Source organism: Podarcis tiliguerta, assembly GCF_965153285.1.
Source record: "Podarcis tiliguerta genome assembly, chromosome: 16".
Classification (NCBI taxonomy): domain Eukaryota; kingdom Metazoa; phylum Chordata; class Lepidosauria; order Squamata; family Lacertidae; genus Podarcis; species Podarcis tiliguerta.
Genome location: NC_139549.1, coordinates 3,562,532 through 3,586,613, shown reverse-complemented (window position 1 = coordinate 3,586,613; position 24,082 = coordinate 3,562,532). Strand labels below are relative to the sequence as shown.

The 24,082-nt window shown below is 47.9% G+C and overlaps 1 long non-coding RNA gene across 1 annotated transcript in view; it reads left to right on the top strand.

Moving 5' to 3' along the window:
• Nucleotides 1-15,246: 15,246 nt before the first annotated feature.
• LOC310666296 overlaps nucleotides 15,247-24,082 on the top strand; it is a 55,168-nt gene continuing 46,332 nt past the window's right edge. The window contains exon 1 of the long non-coding RNA XR_014505863.1: nucleotides 15,247-15,438. This is a non-coding gene — a long non-coding RNA (uncharacterized lncRNA). The remainder of the gene's footprint in view (nucleotides 15,439-24,082) is intronic.

Below are 24,082 nucleotides of genomic sequence, written 5' to 3'. Positions count from 1 at the left end.
AAACACTGTAAATAATCTGGGCAGAATGAACTGGGGTGGAGGTTGTTTTATATATATATATATATATATAAAATTCTTGGTGGTTTTTCTTTTTTCTTTCCAAATCAAGAAATCCAAGTCTCTCAGAATCTATATATCTGTGTTTGAACTTTTGGATGAAAAGAAGAAGAAAATATGATTAATGCAGAAGGCATCAGAGGAGGACCTCGGTGATATTTCTCTGCAAGAAAAATCTGCCCACGCTGGCAATTTTCGTCCCTAAGTGCTCTTTTTATAGGAGAACTGCGGTCTCTCTCTCTCTCGCTCTCTAAATGTATGCAAAATCTATTTAATGGAAATCTTCCTCCCCGCCCCCCCCACTCCAAAAAAAGAAAATAAAGAAAAAACAGTTTACATTTTCAAGGTATAGAGAGATACAAGTTTATAAGCACCAGGTCGATTAAAAAGCAACTCCTCACTAATACGCCTCCCTTCCAAATTCAGGATCCATCAGTTTACACAAAAACAGCCGGTCAATACTGGCTTACTCGAGAGCAAGCCCCGCCACCCGGTGGCTCCACGCCCAGGATCGGGAGCCTGCTTTTTAAAAAGGCTGCTGTCCTGATTTACGCTCTTACCTTGGGAGTAAGCCTCCCTTTGGACCGCAATGGATCTTTTTACTCGTGAGTAGGCGAGCTAAAGGATTGCCCTCTTAGGGCTCAGATCCCAGGCCCCTTTGCCTCCCCTTCCACTGAATTCAGTAGGGTTACTTCTGAGTAATGAGGGTCCCGTGCAGAGGATTCTGTCGCACCTGGATGGGGGCGATATTGAATTTAAAGCCATAGCTTTGTTCTAATGGGGTTGTATCCGAGGGAGTTTATTCATGGAAGTGAATGGTCAGCCATGTCTGTTAATTACTCTGAGCACGGCCAGAAATGGGTGTCGGGATTCTTATTCTTATTACTATTCTTACATTAATAGAAGCGACCAAGACTGGGGAAAAGCCAGACACGGTTATTCAGACGGGCTTAATGGGTGTTTACAGGCTTAAAGTGTTTGTGTGCATGTATATACAACCATCCTTACACGCTGTTGTTGTATTTCAGAGTTGATCGAGGCCACGAAAGGAGAATTCGAACCCACGACTTTCCCATGCCAATAACTTGCCGAGGAACTATGCCCTATTAAAAAAATTAAATGGCAATGAAAATTCCCCCCAAAGGTCCTTGCTGGATCAGATCCTTGCTGGATCAGTCCCTAAACAGTCACAGGTGTATAAGACATTGGCGGTGGGGGGGGGGGGGGAGTCGGTGGAGTTTACTTCAGAGTAATCCTGCTTTAGGCTCGCAACTGGAGGGGCCCTGAAACGGCGTTGGAGCCGCGGTTGCCATTTTTTCTCCGCTCCCATGCCCTTTTCGCAGGGCCTCGATCCGTAGCAGTTCGTGTCGGACTTTCCCCCCTGTAGAGAGGCTTCCTTGCTACGGACCGAGCTGCCAGTTATAAAGGTACACAAGAGCCGGCCAGGGCGTTTTGCCCTGGTCAGTTGGCAACCTTGAAGGCAGTCCGGGCGTCATATTCAGGGGAGAACCCTATTTTTTAAGCGCACTCCCATCGCCTGGAAGGTAGCTCCTACTCACGAGGCAATGGGGGGAAAGATCACCATCTTAGAGGTATTATTATTATTATTATTATTATTATTATTTCATGGCAGCGGATTCCTGCGCCTTTCCCATCTGTCTAGCAGGCAGAAATCCAACAGGTTGCAGCTGCCCTCATCCCCCTTCGGGGCGGGGATGCTCACCTGTTGAATTTGCCTGTTAGGAGGCTGTGAGGCGCACAGAGCCGACACAACGCAGTCACTCTAAATCAGATTTCCGGGGTTATTTTTGACCCCAGCAGTAGAGTCCAAAATCTATTTATTTTAATTTTTAGAAGCCCCCCACCCCATTAAAGAGAGTCAATTGTTCATAAGCGTTCTGCTTTTGAACCTATCTAGTTTTTGGAATTTATTTTTTAAAAAGATATTTTAACATTATTTCGAGGTCCCGATTTTAGGGACCCACATAGAACTCTTCTGATTCATTCATTTCTATAGCTCCCCCTTCACTTTCACGGTATCTTAGTCCTACTCAGAGTAAACCCACTGTAATAAATGGATTTAAGTAACCCGGTTGATTTCAGAAGCACTACTCTGGAAGGTGGTTGACAAAAAAAACCCCAAAACATTAAAATGAGCGGACGTGACCAGCTGGAGTCCATTCATTTCCAAGGGCCTGCTCTGTCTATTAGATACAAGTAGGTCTCTGCCTCTAGCCGCTTACAATCTCAACATTCCTCCCAGGGGAGTCCGCGCGGGTCTCCTTTATTTACAAGACTCGTGGTCGAGATTTGCTTATCTCTGCATTATATACGGCAGTTTAAACACATCAGTTACTTGAACACCCTCCAATCCTGACTAGTCAATAAAAGCAGGGATCGATAACGCCTGGGTTTTATTACGGAGAGAGGCCCCCGATCCACCCGTGCATGTTCTCACTCGGAAACAAACCCAGCCAGGTGGGTTTCAAACAGCCACCTCGAGGTACATCTTTCCCTCGACAGATCCGCCAAGGGGGAAAGGCCTAATTTCTCCCCACAGGGGGCAAGCCTGTCCAATGGGGTCTACTCGGGAGTAAGCCCCCTGGGCGACGGTCCAAGGGCTTACTCCCGAGTAAGGGTGCGCTCAGGACTTCGGCTCGGGTGCTGCCAGGGCCCCCTTAAGGGAGACCCATGGGAACGGATTCGGATTTACTCCCGAGTAAACAACCGCAAGGACCTTGGGGCATATTTAAGCGCGCAAGGGTTTGAGTTGGGCAGCGGGGAACTCTGTTCAGCGCCATCCTAGGAAGGTCGATGTACTGAGATCCGTGGGGGTTACTCCCAAGAAAGGCAGCCTAAGGTGGAAGCCGCGGTCTCTGCCCCGCTGCCCTACACAGTAAGAAGGCAATTTGCTCTTGGGTTTGCAGGGCGGGAGACATATATTTCAGACACATTGTGCTATGGCGTAATCTCTTACACTAACCCATTAGGATTCCCCTTGCAAATATCAAACCAAGCACAATATATTTTTATTAATAGGTTGTGCAGGTGTCAGGATTGGACCTGGGAGAAAGCAGCGTCAGCCGTGAAGCTCCCTGCCTGCGACCTGGGCTCAGCCGCTTTTCCTCTCCTACCTCACAGGGCTGTTGTGGAGATCAGCTGAGGAGGAGCAAAAGATGGGATAGGAATGCAATAAATAGATAAATCCAGCGGCTGTCCTGCTCCTCAGAGGAGACCCGTTGCAATCAATGGACACGATCCGCTTAGGCCCAGTCATTTCAAAGGGCCCTCTCTTAGGAAGAACTCGCTTGGCTACAACTCAGTATATTGACTGACAAACGCAGCGCCGGTTTACGGAGCGACGTGGATGGTGCAGCAAAGGTCCTCGCCCCGCAACGCCTACAGTCGTTTGAAACAGCAGGGGGAGAACTCGGAGGGGAGGCGATCAGCCTAAGCCAATGCACTTACATTGTAGGACTTGGCAGAGGGAGGGGGGGTCGCTGCGTTGGTTGCGGCAGAAGCAACGAAGAGCCATGTGTTAACCCTAAGGCTGGCGCATTTTATGAGGCTATTACGTTTCCAGGACTTCCTCGGACGCATGGAGCGTCAACTTGGTTTGAGAGAGAGAGAGAGAGAGAGGGAGGTGGCTGAGGCTTTTGTGTAAACCGCGCGGTCAGAATGAAACAAAACTCAGGAAAAAAATGGCATTTATTAACATGGCCTTTCCCCGTCTCCCAAAGAGTTTTGGATATCACCAACACCTCGAGTAAGAGAGAGATTTCTGAACCGGGGTCTGGGAGAAATCCACTCCTAAACAATTCGGGTGGTGGGTAGGGGGGCTGGCTTGCTGGCTGGCTTTTATAGGCCTGCGTTGCTTAATTTGCGAACTGAATCCCACCTGAGAAAGAGCTTTGTGCGTCCCGGAAGCTTGCTTACTCTTCCCTGCCAACAATGCGCATCCGCGGAGACACGACTGTCTTTGCTTGGCGCTGATTCCAACTAGCTGGATGTTTTTAAAATACTGCATGTACTCCGAAAGAACGGGTGAGCCCGTTTTATTGTTTATCTCAAGTTCCAAGCACGCCATAGATCCGGTAAGAACCTAAGCGTTGCAAGGTAGACCCCTTTTTAACAACAACAATAATTCGTTTCCATTGCGGAGCAGAGAAAGACGATGAAACAGAGTCTGGCCTCGGGTCATTGATCTGAGCTTGTCCTTTATCCTAATATTACCTTTTTTTGTAAATATTTTTAATTTCATTTCACATTGTATAGAAATATCTTAATGCTACCGATCAAATTCCCCGACACTCCTCATAACTAGAATAATTTGCCCATCTCCTTTAAATCTATGGGGGATTTGTGGGGCGTCGTGGCAGTTTTGCCAGCCGAGGTGCTTCCCAGTACAAATATACGGGGAGAGAATTTGGTGGGAATTCTGAGTTTGCATGCATAGGATCGCCACGTAGCGCAGCACGATTCTATGTATACTTGCTTGCAGGTTGCTACTGCAGGCCTTGGAGACCTCCTCCCTTATTTAACGTGCTTAGGATCGCAGCCTGGCGCCGTGATTTACCATCTAGAATTACCAAGTCCGGAAATAGCAACGCCCATTTTCCTTTTTAAGAAGCCTTAATCAAATAAGGGAATAAATTATCTCCAAGCCCGGGAGAAAATTTTTCACAGCTCCTAAACCTTCGGAGAACGACGGATGTGGCTGGTCTGTGTCTCTATGTGTGCGTGCGTGCGCGGGCGCGCGCGTTTCTAAAGAGGGAGAAAATAATAATAATAATAATATCTAAACCTGATTAAACCTAATCAACATTATTCAACCTATTCCCAGAAGTATCTCCTCCATGAAGTTTCCCTCGCAGAGAAAAGGAAACGGAAGAAAGGGAGATTGAATTAAAATCCCTGGGTTTGCCAACGCCTTGACAGGCGGAAAGGAGAGAGAGAGAGAGAGAGAGAGAGAAGCGGCTGTGAATCATTTTGCATTTAAAAACCGCGAGCGCCTTTTGCAAAGGGGGACGGATTTTTGCAGAGAGTCGGCTTGGTCCCTCCGCAGCCGCCGTAGGCGCTCTCCGAGGTGCTGAATAAGCGGTGAAATTAACAATCTCCCTTTAGCAAAAGAGCGAAGGAGAAATGAACAAGGAAGATGAGTCCGAGGTACTCCACTGGGCTGGTGTATTTCCACACACACACACTCGCGAGATCCACGATTCTTATGGGAGTTTAAAAGTTGACTCTTTTTAAAAAAGGAGCGTCCTCATCTGTCCCCCCCCCCCTTAAGTATAAGGGGAGGGGGTTAATTCACAAGATGGGCTTCTCTGGTGAATCTCTCTCACACACAAACACATATTAAAGCACAAAACCTTCACATCTCAAGGACTTTACGCTTCTAATTTTGTCTGTGGATATATTTTTTTAATTAAAAAATAAAAGAGATGAATATGTTTGGGAAGAAGAACTAGGCTTGCAGCCTGTAACTGAAAGCAGGGAGGAAATTCTCCTGGGCTTCTAACTGAATTTGCTCAGGGTTTTCTTCCAAGTAAATCTGCAATAGGTCTTTCTGCTTTGCTATGATTTTAAATTTTGGTTGGAGGTTTTTTGTAAGAATCTCCCCTTCTCTTACCTGGGAGCAAGCGCCACAAAAATCAGTGAGCCTTACTTCTGAGTAGACTATATTCATGTCATGTTGCAACCTAAAGCGCAGGATTCTGAACCACAGCATCACACCTCGTTCTCTATCTAAAGCCCTGAATAACTGGAACAGGTGTGCTTTTAATAGGTGTCTTAAGGGGAAAAGAGGATCTGAGTAGGTTCCGTAGCTCATATCCACCTTTCTTTTTTCCACCCCAAACTGGCAGGTCAGAAACCTGTTCAGTACCTTTTTGTTTTCCTGCATTTATCTCCTTCGTTTCTTATTGATTGCAATGTGTGCATAACACACACACACACACACACACTGGGCAGAGGAGAAAAAAAGATAATTTGATTAAAAGCGTTTGAGATCTCCCCAATTAGGAGACAGGAAGGAGGTGTCTGCTAAGGCAGCATGAAGTTACATATTGGAAGAGGCTCTGGGAGATATTTCCAAAGTAGTAGCAAAGGGGCCCTGTCTCTCCTCAAGAAGTAATTTTAGAAGGGTGTGTGTATGATGTCTATAATTTCTGACTCACATACACAAAGTATTTTCCTTTCCGCAAGTTTCTGCATGCAAGAGAGAAATGAACGACACTCCCTTTTCAATATCAGGAGCAGTTTAAAGGGAGATTGTATAACTCTCATCCACAAACACACAACTTTCCCTTTCAATGTAAGTGTGTGTTTGTGTTTGAGAGAGACACAATTCTCCCTTTCTAAATCAAGAGTCACTTGAAAGGAGTGTATATATGAATCTGTGTTACGCACAGATTAAAAAACCCGCAAACCTCACCTTTCTGAAGCCCCGTTTTTAAACCAACGTTTTAAAAATGCCAGCTTTGTTTATTTACAGATCAGTCAGAAGGTATTATTCAGCCACAGCGCTGTAAAACGCTTGCTAGCCTTGTCTCCACCCATAAAACGCTGTTAGGTGAGCTTGGCTGGCTCTCTAGTCATCCATCCATTTGCACACTCATTATAAACGCCAAATCACAACTAGCACTAGTGATTCCCCACGAGCTAATTCACAGATTCTGCAGAAAGGGAGGAGGCACATTATACTAATAAAATATGGCCTTGTTTTAGAAAACCAATTTGGGTGGGTGGGCAGAAGTAACAGAATGAGCTTTGAAACAGGTAGAATTTCTTGGAAGAGATCACCTTGTTGATTAGGGATGAGCTGGGAGGAAAGTGTGTGTGTGTGTGTGTGTGTGTGTGAGTGAGAGAGAGAGAGAGAGAGAGAGAGAGAGAGATTGTATCTCCCTTTCTTTGTTCGCTTTCTCTAAAGGAGACCTACAAGATAATGAAACAAATTAAAGGGATGCTATCTTAAGAGTTGGATCCGGTGCTAACCCTACTCAAAGTAGACCCATGAACACAACTCATTTTCCATGGGTCTGCTATATGGGTAGAATTCATTTGTATACAGTTCTGGAACAATCGGCTTGGGGACCCAGCCCAGTCTGTGTTCTGTATTGTAAGACACGCTGACCAATTTTAAAGGAGTTTATTGCTGTTGCAGAAGGATGGGAGAGATGCTCGATTCTTCACCCTCAAACCAGATTAGGTCAGCCCCAATGTATCGATGGCTGAATATAAAATATGACAATTTTCCTCCAATGCTTCAGTTCTCAATAGCAGGGAGATTTTTCCTGCCTCTTGCAAGTCAATCTGTTTGTCTATCAATGATCTCCCTCTCCGAAGATTTTATTAATGCAAAAAGAAAAAAAGAAAAAAAAGAAAAGAAAACCCTGCCTGGAAATTAATTTAATTGTATTTGAATGCTCTATGACTGGCACCGTGTAATCCGAAGCCTGATTGGCTGGGGAAATTTCATCAAACACACACACAATCGTGTCGAAATGGATCATCAAGGGAAATCAATAGGACCAAAAAAACACACACACAACATTTATGAGTGCCGAATTAGATTTTTGGACACTTCCCAATCCTGAGAAAAGCCCAGGATTTTCTTCAGTGTGAGAGAGGTTTGCAAAGCCCCTGAAGAAGCACAGACACAACCAGTAGTGTGGAAGACTGAATTTCCTCCCATTCAGGTCTCTGCTTTTCGTTTGGTGAGATATATGGTCGACACCTGTCCTGTCGCGAGAAGCAGTCAGATATTGTACGCAAAGTCCCTTGAACTGTGGCTTTGCCAAAGGGGATTATTTGTTCTCTTGCTGGAAAAACGCAACCAGCCTCCAGCCATGTTGTAGAGTGATGGGTCTTCTTGACCCATTGTGAGAGAGAGACTGGGGAAGAGGAATGGAAGCAGGTTTATAATCAACCCTAGGAACCAGTCCAAATCCAGAAAGTGGATTTGCGTGTCAAGGGAGCAAATCTGAGTGGAATGACTCGAGTGATGAGTGAAAGGAGCTTTTGACATGCTCAGAGACCCTTCCACTATCAAGCTCCACGGATGCTGAATTCAGTAGGTGTTTTAACTGTGTCTCATTTGTGGTCCAATGATTTAAAGCGGGGAAAGGGGAATGTGTGCAAGCCTCCAGATAAGAGCATAAGAAAAGCCCGCTGGATCAGGTATATTGCCCATTTAGTCCAGCATCCCATTCTCACAGTGGCCAAACAGATAATAATAATAATAATAATAATAATAATAATAATAATAATAATAATAATAAATTTTATTTATACCCCGCCCTTCCCGGCCAGAGCCAGGCTCAGGGCAGCTAACACCAGTAAAATTACAGTAAAAACATAACAAACAAAAACCAACTTAAAATACAGGTTAAAATGCAATTTAAAATGCAGCCTCATTTTAAAAGTAGCCCATAGATCAAAACCATAAAGGGGAGGGAAACATAAGGGTCAGACTGAGTCCAAACCAAAGGCCTGGTGGAACAGCTCTGTCTTGCAGGCCCTGCGGAAAGATGTCAAGTCCTGCAGGGCCCTGGTCTCTTGGGACAGAGCGTTCCACCAAGTCAGGGCCAGTACTGAAAAGGCCCTGGCCCTAGTTGAGACCAATCTAACCACTTTGTGACCCTGGACCTCCAAAGCGTTGTCATTTGTGGACCTTAAGGTCCTCCGCGGGGTATACAGGGAGAGGCGGTCCTGTAGGTACGTGGGTCCTAGGCCTTGTAGGGCTTTAAAGGTCAAAACCAGCACCTTAAACCTGATCCTGTACTCCACCGGGAGCCAGTGCAGCTGGTAAAGCACCGGGTGAATGTGATCCCATGGCAGGGACCCCATAAGGAGCTTCGCTGCGGCATTCTGCACCCGCTGGAGTTTCTGGGTCAGCTTCAAGGGCAGCCCTGCATAGAGCAAGTTGCAATAATCAAGCCTGGAGGTGACCGTCGCGTGGATCACTGTGGCGAGGTCAGGGCGAGAGAGGTAAGGGCCCAACTGCTTAATATGGTGGAGATGGAAAAATGCCACCTTTGCTGTGGCTGCAACCTGCACCTCCGTGGAGAGGGAGGTGTTGAAGGTCACACCCAAGCTCTTGCCCCAAAGAGAAAACCACAACAAGACCTGATCACAAGGTCCTGCAGTTTCCAGCAACTGATATGGACTCAGAGAACAGCCATTGTGGCTGGTAGCCACCGATAACCCTCTCCTCTTCCATGAATTTGTCCAATCCTCTTTCAAAGCCATATAGGTTGCTGGGCCATCCCTTCCTCCTGTGGCAGGGAGTTCCACTGTTTAACGATGTGCTGCGCTAGCATCGTCCCTGACCATTGGCCCACGCTGCCTGCTGGGAGTCCAACAACATGCGAAGAGCCACAGGTCGCCCAATCCCTGCCTTGGGCTGGAGAGGCAGACGATGAACCTGTGTGGTTTCTGCCCAGCTCCACGGTTACTATACATCACTGGAGCGAAATGCATTTTAAAAATAATAGCAGTGCAATTAACAGGGGGGGGGGGGAAATGAACCCCAGTCTGTCCTGATAAATCCAGATCACTAGCAAACCCCACAGTCTGTGAAGCTCCCTGCTTTCTACACACACACACACACACACACACACACACTACAATGCACTTCACTTCCAATCATTTCTGGCTCATCAGCATGTTAATGAGAAGCTGTCCTAATTAATAGTTTCCATCAGGAAAGCAAGTAGATATGATGCTTGCTGTCTATCATTTCCCCTCTCCTCCCCCCACCCTCAAAGCCCCCCCCCTCCGCTCACTCCATTGCGAGCAGCTAATGAAAACAAATACTCTTGATGGGTTCATTTGACAAGGCAATTTAATTATTCCCTAAACCAGATATGAGCATTTCCAGAGTGGAAACGCCGGGAGATTCATTCCTCTCACCCTTCTCCTTCTGCTCCTCCTCCTCCTCTGCCTTGGCGAGGAGAAAGGTGAGTTTTGTTTCCTGTTAGTTTGGGGATGTGGTCATGCAGGTGTTTCCAGGCATCACAAATACAGGTAGGCAGGTAGACACAACTTGCGTACGCAGGTGATCGCCTGCATTTTGCTCAGAAGTGTGCTGGTGTCAGGCAACGTCAACATGGGGGCAAAAGCCTTAGCTTAGTGGCAAAGCATGCAGAAGGCCCCAGATTCAAATCGTGGCCTCACAGAATTGTAGAGTTGGGAGGGATCTACCCCATGCAACAAAGGACCCACAGGTAAAATCCTTAAGGCTGAGGGTAGAAGCCGCACCGAATGACAGATCTGCACCGCAGCCCCACTGGCACAAACGGGAGCTGTGCAAGATTGAACAGGTAGATCTCCAAGGAAAGGGACGTGTACCTGTTGGATTTCTGCCTGTCCAATGGCTACCAACAGCAACTCTGCCTGTGTGCTGCTTTTATTGACTCTGTGTAGATCTAGACTGCTATTGGGCTTTGCATTTCTTTTAACCTAGCGCTGGCTCCTGTTTGTACTTGATATTTTGGTTAGCCGGACATTAGCTAGCTTTCAAATTCCAAAAGCATTCTTATTTCAGGGGAAGGGGGAGTTTGCCGTAAAATGGCAAGGCAATGAAACGTGCACCACGGCATCCAACACTTAATCTGAAACTCAGATTTTGAAGTGTCTGCCAAAATGGAGAGTGCTTTGCTCCTTATTGAGAAAACCTGGCTTGCGATTCTTTGGTTAAGAACCAAGCACCCAAATGTTCATCTACCTGTCAAGAACGCACCTGAAGGCTTTTATCCAGGTGGCAGACCTAGCTGGATGGAGTGATGTTGTAAGAAGAGCTCTGCGGCTGGATCAGGTCAAAACCCCATCATAACCCAGCAACCTGTTTCCGCAGTGGCCAGCAATATTCCTCTCCACTTGTGCTGCCCACCCTCCGGTATTCAGATAGACTGCCCTGAGCATGGAAGTTCCATACAGCACAACGGCCTCCGAGGTGAATAACCGCCTAATTCCCTTTTTGAAAGCAATTTGAGCCTGCATCTTGTGTCTGGGAGTTCCACAAACGCACTACATTTCGGGAAGAAGCCTGCCCTGGGTTTTATTTTTATTTACTTCTGATCATTTATATACCGCTTTGCTGAAAACAAACAAACAAACTTCAAAGCAAACCAACCCAACCTCAAAGTGGTCTACAAAAAGAATAAAACGATGGAATTATCCATTTAAAATAAAAAAGGCCAGTTAAAAGCAACCATTTAATACATTCCAGAATGAGTTAAAATCAAAGATAAGCTGGAAAACCAGATTAAAACGCGTGACCTCACCCTGCGGATGCAGTTAGGCTTGCCTAAAGAAGGTTTTTAGCAGGGGCCGAAAAGAGTTCAGTGAAGGCACTTGCCTGGCGTCAAGAGGCGGGGAGTTCCAAAGGGAATCAACCATGAATCAGCCTCACCAGCTGAGTATTCTCAACACAGACCAGCAGCACTTCTCCAGGTCTCCAGGCGGGAGACTCTCCCGGACTGTCCTACCTGGGGATGCTGGGGTTTGAACAAGTGGCCTACAGCATGCAGAATGCTTGTTGCTGACCTAGGTTTCTAGTCCTCATGGTTCTGAATAAAGGGCTGGTTTTAAATAGGAACACGGGGAGCTGCCCTACCTGGACTGGTTACCCATCACCCCGCCACACCTGTGGCCCCAGTTCTCAGAGAGCCTCGGGTGGGGGCGGCATGCCCACAGAATCCCAGGCAATGCATGGGGGTCCTTTGGTGTGGTGGGTTGACAGATCCCTGTAGCTCTAGGGACCCCCCCCCTTCCCATCTGTTTGCTTCCGCCTCCAGGATTCCTCCAGCTCTCCTGGCCTGGGGGTCCAGAGTTCAAGAGGACGGGTCAAGCCAAGGGGCTTTAATAGCCCCCGCCAGATGCTGCCCACTGAAACCTGTGCTTCCACCACCACAGCCCCACCTGGCCTCTGCCTCTCTCCCCACACCACCCAAATCCCAGTGGCAGTGACCTCTGGGTCTCCCGCCTGCCCGCCCAATCGGCTGCCCCTCCATCCTCGATGCAGCGGTCGCCTAGGCAACCGTATCTGACCCCGGCCGGCTCCAAGGACCGCCCTATCGATTGCCAAGATAATAAATGGACAGCCAGCAACGTGCCCCTTTCCAAACAGCCAGGCTACCTCTGATCCATTTTTTACTCTTTTTCTGGTGAATCTCTTTGATGGAGTCTCCGGGAGGTGTTTTTTTTCTCCATCCTCTGTGTAGGGAGGAGAGGTAATTGGGTTAACTCTTTATGAGCTCGAGGGAGGGAGAGGTTTCGGGTAGGCCGAGGTCTCAAGGAGATGCCAGAGGTCATCCAGAGGGTCTGCAAGATGCTTGGGAACCGGAGCACGGAGGCTGCGGAAGGCGTTAAAAATGCCTTGCCGGATTTGGACCAGAGGCGTGTCCTGCTTCTCACAGTGGCCAAATGCCTCTAGGAATCTAGGTAGACTGCCTCCGGACCTGGAGGCTCCATAAGAGCATCAAAAGAGCCTTGGAGCTGGATCAGGGCCCATCTAGTCCAGCCAACCATATGCCCCAATTGGAAGGCCACAAGCAAGACCCAATCAACTCTCCCACTCGGGCTTCCCAGCACCTGAAATGATTTACTGCAACAGTGGAGGGAAAGCATAGACCAGCAGTCTGCAACCTTTAAGACAAAAAGAGCCACTTGGACCCATTTCCGAAGAAAAAAAAACTGGGAGCCGCAAAACTCGTCATTATAAAAATAACTTTTTTGTCACTTTTTAAAATTATTTCTTTGTTTGACCCCTCAGAATTACTCCTCCTCATAGAAATAAACATTAAATTAACAAGTTACCTTTTTGTGTGTGTGTTCTTCACTCCCCTTCAAAACAGTGACCAGCGTACATGCCCCCTTTCAATGCAGTGACCAGCGTACATGCCCCTTACAGTGTAGCGGGCGGGCAGGAAGGTGACGTCGGGACGGTGCATGACTAACGCACGCACCGCCCGCATGCGATGTCACAGCCAGTACAGCGCCCGCCACAGTGCCACCTGCTCCCCTCGCTAGTATCCGCCCCGGAGCCGCGGCAAAGGTGTAAAAGAGCCACATGCGGCTCCGGAGCCACGGGTTGCAGACCCCTGGTATAGAACTATTGGCCATTATTGATGGAGAACGGCCCTGGAGAATCCAGATCCACTGGGATGGCTGTGTTTTGGTATTATATATTGCTTCAGAAAGTGTGAGGTAAGATTGCCTTTAAATGCAGAATAAATCAGATTTCTCCCCATCTCAAGTGGGCTCCTATGGGCCCAGTTACAGTGGTACCTCGGGTTACAGACGCTTCAGGTTACAGACTCAGAAAGCTAACCCAGAAATAGTACCTCAGGTTAAGAACTTTGCTTCGGGATGAGAACAGAAATTGCGCAGCGGCGGCAGCAGCGGGAGGCCCCATTAGCTAAAGTGGTGCTTCAGGTTAAGAACAGTTTCAAGTTAAGAATGGACCTCCAGAACGAATTAAGTTCTTAACCTGAGGTACCACTGTACTAGAGCAGGGACAGAGAACAGGTGGCTTTTAAAGGTTTCGGTGGACGTGATTGCTGGCAGCATCAACCCTGCTGTGTGGGAATCCCTCACAGATGACCGCAGTGCCTGGAAACAGACCGGTCGTGCATCCATAGCAGTGACCAGAGGAGGAATGACCGCTGGGAGGAGGGCAGAGAGAATAAACGCCATGGGACATCTGTAGCAGCAGAACCGGACACCTTCATCTGCCCCGGCTGCAACAAAACATGTCTCTCCTGTATCGGTCTCTACAGCCACAGCAGGCGCTGTAACTCCAATGGTTTGACTTCACCTCTGAAGGCGCATTCCTCTGTTCTCTCCCAAGACAGACGGGTGCCAGCGACTACAACTCCCATTGGCAGGTGGAGCAGTTTGGCGACTTTGGACCCTGGTCTTGATAGTCTTTACAGATCACCCCTCCCTCTTTAGAAACCTAAGAGAGAGCAGCCTCCTTGGCAGGACACTAATAATAATAATAATGATGATGATGATGATGATGATGATGATGATATTTATTATTTATACTCCGCCCATCTGACTGGGCTTCCCCAGCCACTCTGGGCGGCTTCCAAAAAAATATTAAAATACTGTAATACATCAAACATTAAGAGCTTCCCCAAACAGGGCTGCCATCAGATGTCTTCTAAAAGTCTGGGAGGTGTTGTTCTCTTTGACATCTGGTGGGAGGGCGTTCCACAGGGCGGGCGCCACCACCAAGAAGGCCCTCTGCCTGGTTCCCTGTAACTTGGCACATCATTTATATGGGAGAGCGGCCCCCCAAAATCAGGATGACCGGGGATAAATCTTGGAAGAAATGTTTGACGGGGCCGTGGCACAAATGTTTGCCGCTCTGGTCTCTCCTTGAAGCCGGTTCTCTCCCCTTCTCCTGATGAGCAGGCTGCCTCCCAGAGCTGTTGAACTAGTGGCCCTGTCGCTTCTCGCCCCGAAAGTGGGGGAAATGGCTGCTACACGATCCATTAAGGAAGAAAAGGACCGTGCTAAGCACTTAATTTGCCATGTGGGGATGAGCAGCCCTCGTCCATTTGGGGGGGGGGGTGTCGGAGCCCCGGAGTGGGGTGATATGGGGAGGAAGGGGCCCCCAAGCAAATGCCCAGAGTGGCACTCTGGAGATGAAAGGGGCGGCCAGAAAGGTAAGCTAATGGACGGCTCAGGAGAAAAAAGACAGGGTGCCCCCCCTCGCCTGCAGGGAAATGGCACGAGGCCCACTTCAAGGCCCCACTTCAGCCGGCTCCGAAGGCGAAGCGAACATCAAAACTTGCCCTTGGAGAACAAAGCCCTCTCAGAGGCCTTTTTGTGGCTGTTCTGAAGAGCTTTCCAGAGAGGCCACCCAATCAGACGCTCTCTCTTCCGCCTGCTCTCTCCAGGTCTCTTTCTGTCTCCTTTGCTGCCTCCCTGCAGTTTTTTTCATCCCTTCTCAGCGCCTGCTCTTCACGGACACCCCCTGCCCCCTTGCGATAGTGGCAAGAGTGTCGGGACTGATGCTTGCTTGTTCCCTCGCCACCAAAGCATCCTGTTCACTCCAGGCGAAGGATTTTGGGTGCTTCAGCTGGCCCAGGATGCTGCAGCCTGATTGCTGGCTTAGGACCATGAAGGGCAAGGGTAGGCAAACTAAGGCCCGGGGGCCGGATCCGTCCCAATCGCCTTCTCAATCCGGCCCACAGACGGTCTGGGAATCAGTGTGTTTTTACATGAGTAGAATGAGTGCTTTTATTTCAAATGCATCTCTGGGTTATTTGTGGGGCATAGGAATTGGTTCATATTTCCCCCCAAAATATAGTCCAGCCCACCACATGGTCTGAGGGACGGTGGACCGGCCCACGGCTCAAAAAGGTTGCTGGCCCCTGGTTAAGCGGAACATGTTGCTTGCCTTGTTAAAACAGCATCGCTGGCTGTGGGGCCATTTCCAGACACTATTCAAAGTGCAGGTTATGAACTGCCAAGCCCTGTGTGGCTTGGGTCCAGGATACCTGAAAGATCGTATCCAGCAATGTCCAAAGTCCACTTCGGGGGCCTAATCCCGCCTGTCAGTTTAGGGTTTAATTTGACCCCTGTGGCAGTTTATTTCCTGGAGTGAAATCCTAAAAAAAACCCTCAACAACCCCAACCCTAAAAAATGCTCAACAAAAGGTCAACAACTTGGGTTGGCCCAATGGCCCTTCACTTCATCAAATCTGGCCCTCTTTGAAAAAAGTTTGGGGGCCTCAACAAACCTGCCCAGGTGCTAAGATCCTCAGGTGAACACCTTCTTTCAGTCCCATAAGCACCAGAAGCACAGTTTGGGGTGACAAGAGTGGGACAGCCTTTTCTGGGGCTGCTCCCGAATGAAATTCCCTCCCAAGAGAGTTTTGCCTGATTCCCTCCTTGTGCTCCTTCCACCTGCAGGCCCAGACCTTCCTATTCAAACAGGCCTTTGGAAACTGAGGTGCAGGCAACGCTGTGAGGGCAAACTGTAGTTTAATTGCTGACTTTAAATGTGTTTTAATGTACAGTGGTGCCTCGCAAGACGGAATTAATTCATTCTGCGAGTTTTTTCGTCTAGTGAATTTTTCGTCTTGCGAAGCATGGTTTCCCATAGGAACGCATTGACGATTTTAAGAAAAAAGCGCAAGACGTTTTTGTCTTGCGAAGCAAGCCCATAGGGAAATTCGTCTTGCGAAGCAACTCAAAAAACAAAAAACTCTTTCGCCTTGCGAGTTTTTCGTCTTGCGAGGCATTCGTCTTGCGAGGCACCACTGTATTTTAACTAGTTTTTTTTTGTTTTGCTTTGCATTTAAAAATGTGTTTCTCAATGTTGTAAGCCCCCTTGAATCCCAACTTGGGAGAAAGGCAGGAAATATATATATATATATATATATATATATATATATATATATATAATCGCCATTGTCTTAGGTTCTGCATCCACAGTTGGAGGCAGGATGCCGCTGAATGCTAGTTGCTAGAATCTCCTCTGCACATGCTCAGGGGCAAGTTTGCATGCTGGTATGGGAGCGGCTGAGGGCACTGCTCGTTTCCACCCTTTCTATGAAAATGTTTAATGGCACCATTACTCCCCTTTTAAAAAATAATAGTAATGAAAGTGTTTAATTGCTCAAAGCGGTTTCCAGCCCGCTGCTCAGAGTTTCCCACTTTGGCTCCCCAGTCTACTGTCTCCGTTAACAAGGGACAGCCATGGGACCAATGAAGGCGGAGCCAATGCAGAGCCTGGAAGATTCTGGTTGGCCGGGGGGAGGAGCTGGCTGTATTGGCTTGGAGAAGACCGAGACGCGATCTGGTGAGGAGGTGGTGGATACGGTGACAAAATTTGGGAGCGTTGTGGGTGGAGCCTGGAGGACTTTGTGGGCGGAGCTTTGTAGAATCTGATGAATTTCAGACACACACAACGGTGGTACTAACTGGGCACAGTTTTGCTGGTGTACAATCCCCGTTTCAAAAAAAAAGTCTCCTGATTTTGCCATTTAAAAGCAAACAAGCATATTGAAAACCTGTGACTTTAAGAAGCTGCGGCTGCCCAATCGATCAGCAGCCAAAGGGATTGTGACCTCTGAGTAGCTGTGAGGTTAAAGATCAGTGGTCCCTTCTGTTGCTGTAAGGGCCCCAAAGCCCCCACCAGATGAGCTAATTAGAGGCACGCTTTTGCTCAGAGGGAGGGGGAATAACGAGGAGGTGACACGTTTGTGTGTGTGTGAAAGAGAGAGACAATGTTCAAAAAGTTTTAAAACATCTGTGCTTTTCCTGCATAGCAAAGCTGACTTGAGACACCAGCATCCAGAGGATATCAGAGCCACAGATGTGCATTATGTAAGGACAGGGGAAGGAATTAAGTTCAGCTTGCACTGAGAGGCAAACTTCGCCCAAGTCATACTTTTCAAAGCAAGACATAGGCAGCATCCTTCAAAATCTGCACCCCTCCAGATTTTGCAATGTAGTTCTCTGGCCGAGATGTAAAAGAGCACATCTGAAGTTTGCATATAAATGCCTAAATCGGTGGAAAATGTTGCATATAAATGCTTTACATTAGAACAAATTGTTTTGCAAAGGAAAGGTATGTTTTGGGGGGAATGCATACAAAAATGAGTATGTTAGGAGAAATTCACACCGAAGTGCTGATTGTTATCATCGTCATCATCAATGATTTATTCGTTGCTTTCCAAACCACTGTCTCCAGGAGATTTGCAATAAGATAATTTTTAAAAGCAGGTAAAATCACAAAAACAAATACATTTAAAGCAAGACTAAAAGCCTAACAACTGGACCCTCGTGGTAAAAACCCAACTTTCACGAGGACGTTAAAAATATATATAAATCACAAATTGATGTAGAAATGTGGAGAGCTGAGTTTAAGAGTGGAAAAACAAGAAACTGAAATGGATTGATTCTCTCGTTCCCAACTCCAAGGTGAAAATAATCCTGACTCTTCTGACTCTCTAAAACTTGCAGACAGAAAAATCAGTTCTACGTGCGCCCGTGTACACATGGATTTTTAATAATAACAAAAAGCCTCTTTCGCTTAAGAGGGAACAAGCCAGCCTGTGTAAATATAGCTATACTCTGCATAAGAGGAAACTAAATTCAGCGCTGGGCAATGTCTATGTCAGCGCTCTGAGGTATCCGTAATTGGCATCACTGCAATAGATATCCTTGATTTCCCTGGTTTGTTCTAGGCCTGGGTTGGAAAGGGCTGTGAGCTCAGCACAGCGCCGAAATGTTGCGTGAGCTCAGCACAGCATCAAAATCGCTGACGTGGAGACTCGCCCCTTCGCTCACCTGGGGCAGTCCAGATGTTTAGAACTACAAGACCCATCAGCCAGCACGGCTGGCTCAGCACTAGGTTGGCAAAGGGCGGCTTACAGATTTGTTTTGTTTTTCCTCGCAAAAAAATAATAATTCCACCATGAGGACTGGAGACTTACATTTCACTTGCGGGGGGAAAGAAAAAAAAGACAGGAAGAGTTTCGGGGAGGGAGGTATGGCCTAGTCTACACATGTAGCAGAACAAGGTAGCAGAATCAGGGACCGTTGCTCAGTTAGTAGAAAATCTGCCTAGCATTCAAAGTTCGCGGGTTCAATCCCCAGCTAGGGCTGGGAAAGATTCTGTGCCTGAAACCCTGGAATGCTGCTGGCAGTCAGCACAGACAAGCTGAGCTACTTGGACAAATTTAGCTTGCTCTTATATTACACCCCAGGGACACGGGTGGCACTGTGGGTTAAACCACAGAGCCTAGGACTTGCCGATCAGAAGGTCGGTGGTTCGAATCCCCGCCACGGGGTGAGCTCCCGTTGCTCAGTCCCTGCTCCTGCCAACCTAGCAATTCGAAAGCACGTCAAAGTGCAAGTAGATAAATAGGTACCGCTCTGGCGGGAAGGTAAGCGGCGTTTCCGTGTGCTGCTCTGGTTCGCTAGAAGCAGCTTAGTCCTGCTGGCCACATGACCCGGAAGCTGTACGCCGGCTCCCTCGGCCAATAAAGCGAGATGAGCGCCACAACCCCAGAGTCGGCCACAACTGGACCTACCGGTCAGGGGTCCCTTTTACCTTTATATTACACCCCATTCTATCGTCTCGCGATTTGAGCCCCTACTTCCTCCTACATCTGTGTTGACCAGCAGGCCTCACTTTTGCAGCCCAAATATCCGTGCTCATAGGGACTAGAAACTTGAATGACAGGTACTCCCTGCAGACTCCTGCGCTGCAGCAGAGGAACTGCAGAAGCGTTACAGGCGCACCGTCTCTTTGCAGCCCCGCAGCGCCGCGGCTGATCCTGAAATATGCATATAGGATCACGAGAGACCCCCTTATGGCTAACCTCACCCTGTGGCGGGCGAGGTTGTCTGAACGAAAGCCTGAAGCTCTGTAGAGTTAAAGGGGGGGGGGGAGAAGGTTGTAGGGTAGAAAATACATGATGAAAAGAGGGGAATGAACCAGCGAGAGAAGGAATACTCATCCGGAATAAACAGTGTCTGATATTGATTTAGGCCTATGGTTAGGAGGAAGAATGTGAAATTGCCGCGGAGTCCTGAGTGGACAGCAGGCTTTGGCTGAGCTGATCAATAGCCCAATACATCAGTCGTAACCATGGAAACCCAGGGCTGGAGATGGGGTGTGGGTAATGGAGGTGTGGGGAGAGGAAAGGCCGCGGGGTGGGGGGGTGGGGGAGGAGGCAGAGAAGAGAAGCTTCATCCAAGCATCTCAAAGAACCCTATTCCTTAAGGACAGGTGTTTGTATGAACGGCAAGAAGCAGGCTATAGGGAGAAAGAGTGGGAGGGGGTGAATGATTTTTGGGGTGGGTTCTGCTCCCCATTCCTAAACTGAATTTTTAAAATATATTTTGGTTCTGCTTCATGTGATATAGGTCAAAGAATATATAAGCATTTCAGATTGGGGGCTCAAAGGACATCAGCTTCTGGGTTTCACAGAACTCCTCGTCACGACCTGCAACAAGCATCCTGGGAGGCCCAGAGTCTTGCCCATTTGTATCCCGAGCTAGACATAATGCTGGCTGGTGCCTGAGCTTCTAAAAAAGGGAGACACTTTTCAAGCGGGATGCAAGCTTGTCTAGGAGGTGTGCTCCCCTGGCCTTGAAAGCTGCTACCCCACCTCACGTGATTGGAGCACCTAAGTTGGGGGAGACTCTATAGGCAAGTGCAAAATCCAAACTCTGCAGCCACGTACAAAAGCGATCGGGGCGGCTGCTCCTCAACTTTGAGGCATGGATTGAAAGAGGACTGGGCAGCTAGGATTGCTCTGTCCATGACTGTCACCTCAGGAACAGGCAAATCTCTAGTGGGTGGTCAATTTCATCTCAGGGGTGGTCAGTTTCACTTGGTTTCCATTTCTCACCTTTCCAAGCTTAACTGAAGCTTGGAAAGGCGAGAAATGGAAAGCGAGTGAAACTTGCTTCTCCACATTTCTGCATCAGTTTGTTTTATTCATTTCCTTCAATTTAGGTGAAGGTGACCCGGAAACTACAACTAATCCAGAATGCGGCAGCTAGACTGGTGACTGGGGGCACCCGCTGAGAACACATAACATCGGTCCTGAGAGATCTGCATTGGCTCCCAGTACGTTTCCAAGCACAATTCAAAGTGTTGGTGCTGACCTTGAAAACCCTAAATGGCCTCAGCCCAGTATCCCCGAAGGAGCGTCTCCACCCCCATCATTCTACCAGGACACTGGGGTCCAGCGCCGAGGGCCTTCTGGCGGTTCCCTCATTGTGAGAAGTGAGGTTACAGGGAACCAGGCAGAGGGCCTTCTCGGTAGTGGCCCCTGCCCTGTGGAACGCCCTCCCATCAGATGTCAAAGAGAACAACAACTACCTGACATTCAGAAGACATCTTAAAGCAGCCCTGTTCAGGGAAGTGTGTTCGCGGCTGAGTCGGTGTGGCCATCCATCAACAGATAGAGCTGAGTGTCATCAGCATATTGGTGACAACCCAGCCCAAAGCTCCGGATAATCTGGGCAAGGGGGCGCATAAAGATGTTAAAAAGCATCGGGGAGAGGATTGCGCCCTGCGGCACTCCACACACCAAGGAGTGGCGCAACAACATTTCCCTCCCTAGTGCCACCCTCTGTCCCCGACCAGAGATAAAAGAGCACAACCAGTTAAGGGCTATGCCCTGTATCCCCACGTCTGTGAGGCGGTGGTCCAGAAGATCATGATCGACCGTGTCAAGGGCTGCTGACAAATCTAAAAGGATCAGCAGTCCTGACCCGCCTCAATCCAGTTGTCTACGGAGATCATCTGTGAGGGCAACCAGAGCCGTCTCGGTCCCAAAACCAGGACGGAAACCGGACTGAAATGGATCTAAAGCCGATGTTTCCTCCAGAAACCTACCAAGCTGTTCAGCAACCGCTCTCTCAATTACCTTACGCAGATATGGAAGATTTGAAACTGGGCGGTAATTGGATAGGTCTAAGGGATCTAATGAAGTTTTCTTTAAGAGTGGACACACTACTGCTTCCTTCAGTTCCCCTGGGAATGTCCCCGTGTCAAGGGACAAATTGATAATCTCAACCAGGGGGGTCCGCGCAACATCTGGACACTCCCGAATCAGCCAAGACGGGCACGGATCAAGGAGGCAGGTGGTGGGCCTACCAACTTGGAGGAATCTATCCACATCAGTAGGGAGTATCTGATCGAAATGGTCTAACACTGGACCTGAAGTCAGTCGAGGGGCCTCCAATTCAGTCACTGTATCTAAATTGGCAGGGAGGTCACGGCGGAGCAACAGGACTTTCTCTGCAAAAAAGCTCGCAAATGCCTCACAGCTGTGGGTCGAATTTGTGCTTAAATTTGGTTGTCCTCCTAAGGACGTTATTGACCTAATTATTCTAAAATGTTGTGCCGGGCGAGAGCTAGCGGATGCAATGGAAGCTGCAAAGTAAGATTTCTTAGCAGCTTTCATAGCCATCTCATAGGCTTCCATAAGCGTCCTATAAGATGTTCTTGAGGCTCCGTCACAAGTCCGTCGCCATACTCGCTCTAGCCGTCTGAGATCCCGCTTCATTTTCCGGAGCTCCTCAGTAAACCAAGGTGCCCGGTTTCGACGGGGTCGCAGAGGGCGCTTAGGCGCGATCTCATCAATGGCTGCCAAGAGCCGGTTATTCCAGTCCTCAACAAGGTCATCTAATGAGTCGCCAGGAGGAGCAGGGTCCCGCAAGGCTTGTCGGAATCTATCAGGATCCATCTGTTTTCGCAGACGAGCCCAAGTAGGTTCGCTACCCGAGCAGGAACTCATTTTTCTCCCCCATTCCCACCGGTCGTGCTTCCTGCATAGAACCTCCATGCTCAGGAGCAGTATAGCAGCGAAGACCAGATGCTTGGGGACAACCAAGAGGGAGGGGCTGCTTCCCTTCTGGTCCACTTCCTGAAGGCATCCGGTTGGGCACTTTTGGGGGGGTGGGCTGTAGGGGAGGCTCCAGGATGCGATAGACCTGGGCTCTTTTTAGAGTAGGAGAATGAGTCACTGCTAGGAGCAATCTGAGATGGTCAGTATTTAGGGAACTGTTTTGGTCACGGTGGTTCTTTAAAAGCTTAATGGATGTTAATGGGGAGGGATCTGCATCACCAGCAAGATTTGGGCTTTTTTTAAGTTAGCGGGAGGTGAGGGGATGACTTGCAGCGGGGCCTCCCCACCTAAGATCCTCATAACGCTCCCCTGCCCACTCTGTGATTCATCTCAGGGAGAAAGCTGTTGGTTACAATGGGAATTTTCAAAAAGGTAATTGCAAGATTTTGGGGGTGAGATTTTCATGGGGGTCACAATCTGGGGGGCGGAGTTTAAACTCCCCCCCATTGCACTTAAGGGGGCGGGACTTGCACTTATTTATGTATTTATTTTAACACTGCCAGCCTTGCACACATTCCTCATAATGTGCACTTAGGCCCTGAGCATCTCCCGTTAATAGGAATCAACAGTAATCCGTAACAACTGTACTCCTATTTAGAAATGCCACAACTTGAGATTGCACCCGCTTAAATAAGCTTCAGTCTATCAACCGCATGTGGCGCAGTCTGCAGAACTGCACAGGGGGGTGAAAGGCGAGGCTTTGAAGGAAAGAGATTGGTTTTGTTGCTCTTTTATCATGCATGCATCTGTTGCAAAAGAAAAAGGAGAATAAACCCACCATCGTTGTGGAAGAGGCATTGTCCCCTTTGTGAGAGAGAAAGCAGGGAAAGAAATACCTCTTTTTAAAAAATCAAAGGTATTCTACCTGCGTGGCAGAGTAGAGGCGTATACCCCTTCTAAAATGGTATTGGAAGAGGCATTCTCATGCCTGTGGGAAGAAGGGATCTTTCTGCCCTTTTTTTGTTTTGTTTCTGTTTACCGCTTCCTTTTTTAAAACAATATTGATTTGTTGACCACATTAAAAATTGCAAACATGGCAAAAAAGAAAGAAAACAAAGAATAAAAAATGTAAAGCATCACGGAAGGACAAAAGTACAAAGACATGGGGCGCAGCTCTGCAGGGATAATCAAGTATTAACTTGTGGAAATATTCCCTTTACAAATAATAAGGATATATATACAAAAATTAAAGTATTCTTCACCTGTGAGTTCCATCGTTATTGAGAACAAAGGTTCTATAAAGTCTTAAGAGAGCCAGACGTTTGCATATACTTCCATAAATATAAGATGGTATCAGAAGAGGCCTTCCTGCTGGTCGTGGGGGAAGGTGTGGTGCCTCTTCCAAGGTGGTGTTATAAAAGGCACACCTGGGTCGCAGGGAGTACCTGTTCCCATACATTGCTTAAAAAAATACAGTTTAAAAAGAAAAATGTGTACTTTGTTTTTTCAGACCCACCACCTACTTAATCTCAAGCAGCTTTCAATTTTGTTGAAAGAGTTTTAACTTTTTGCTATTTATTCGCAAATCACCTCTGTATCACACTTCACACCTTGAAGCAGGTGTGTTTGTGTCTGTGTACACACACATATTTATTTTCCTCCATTTTATGTTCCACCTCTTTTTC